The sequence below is a fragment of the Eimeria mitis genome, genomic scaffold (assembly GCF_000499745.2).
Source record: "Eimeria mitis Houghton genomic scaffold, Emh_scaff64, whole genome shotgun sequence".
Classification (NCBI taxonomy): Eukaryota; Apicomplexa; class Conoidasida; order Eucoccidiorida; family Eimeriidae; genus Eimeria; species Eimeria mitis.
Window position 1 is genome coordinate 37028 of NW_013574571.1, and position 1403 is coordinate 38430.

Below are 1403 nucleotides of genomic sequence, written 5' to 3' on the forward strand. Positions count from 1 at the left end.
CCGATGCTGGTACTGGTGGATGTACTTCTACTTGCAAGGCGATTCTGCATCAAGCACCTCTTGCACATAGCCCTCTTCTGACATCTCTGCATGCTCTTCGCAGCTGCTTCGCAGCGTACACCTTGTCTCATCTCGTCCCCCTGCGGTCTTCGCCTCACTCTGCTCCGCTAACGGCGGCTGGTATATCTCTGGTTCCTCAGGCCCTGCCTTAGGTATATTCCTCACACAAATCAACTTCCTTCCCTATTCGGCGGAGATTGGAATGGCAGTAACTCATCTGCGGACTGCGCGCATCATCCCTTTACCACGATTCAACTGCCTAGTGCTTTCGTCTCCCCTAACGCCTAGGCTCTCCCGTTTAAACGCTCAGTTCCATCGCTGCCAGAACGTGTTGGCTGTCTACTAGGCTTTTCCCTTGTCTCTATGTTTCTTCGGGCATATGTTGGACAGTCTCTAGCGTAGTGAATCACACATCCACACTTCTTACATATTTCTGCATTTCTCCGCTAGGCCTTGTTACGCGAAGGGCACTGTCGGGCAGTACGTTTCTTGCCCTTATATTCGTCACAACGGCTACCTCGCGGGTGACGTCGTGGTGTGGGAGTCGCCTTTTTTCCGCCTTCTCGCTTCTCATCATGGTATGCTCTCCTTCACTGTCGCATTTGTTGTATCACTATTCTGCATTGTCTCGCGTCGTCTGGTGTTCTCCCTCTAGTTCCTACGAATTTCTTCAACACCCTAGCAGCATTTTGCCAGGTCCCAAAGGTTCTCTTACTTAGAGCTAATAGAACGTCATCAGGTAAATTGGATTTAAGTACTCATGACGAGACCTCCTGTGTTAAGGGTTCACTCTGGCTCAACTCCAACGAAAATTTGGCGGCATACCTTACCGGATTACCCTTCCACCGTATGCTTGCTAATCGGATCCTCAACACATCTCTCAATACCCCACAAAATCTTGCAAGCGTTTATCCTCCAACCTCCCCCCAGTTATCCAAGTCAACTCCAGAGGCTCTTAGATGATACCAATAATCTACTGCCTTTCCTACCAAGTATCTGCGTATCGCACGCCCCCCTTCTTCACGAGGTATATATGCTTTCTTGTGTTCTATCTCCATTGATTGCTATAAGGCTCTCATAGTGTCCCCATCTTCGGGGACTAGCTTAACTTCATGCTTGTGGGGAGTACTTGTAGCCTGCATTCCATGACTCCCTGCATTGTATCCGATGCAGTGATCAGCGGTTGTAAGTTGGGCAGAATATCTCGTCGCCTGGAACGGGAAATGTCTTCCTAGACTCTGGGGAGCACTTTCCTCAATGGTTCTGTAGGTGCGAATCCAACGTCGAATTCAAGAGATCTTGGGTTATAAAATTCCCGGAACAGCTCCCAAATGTAGTGAACA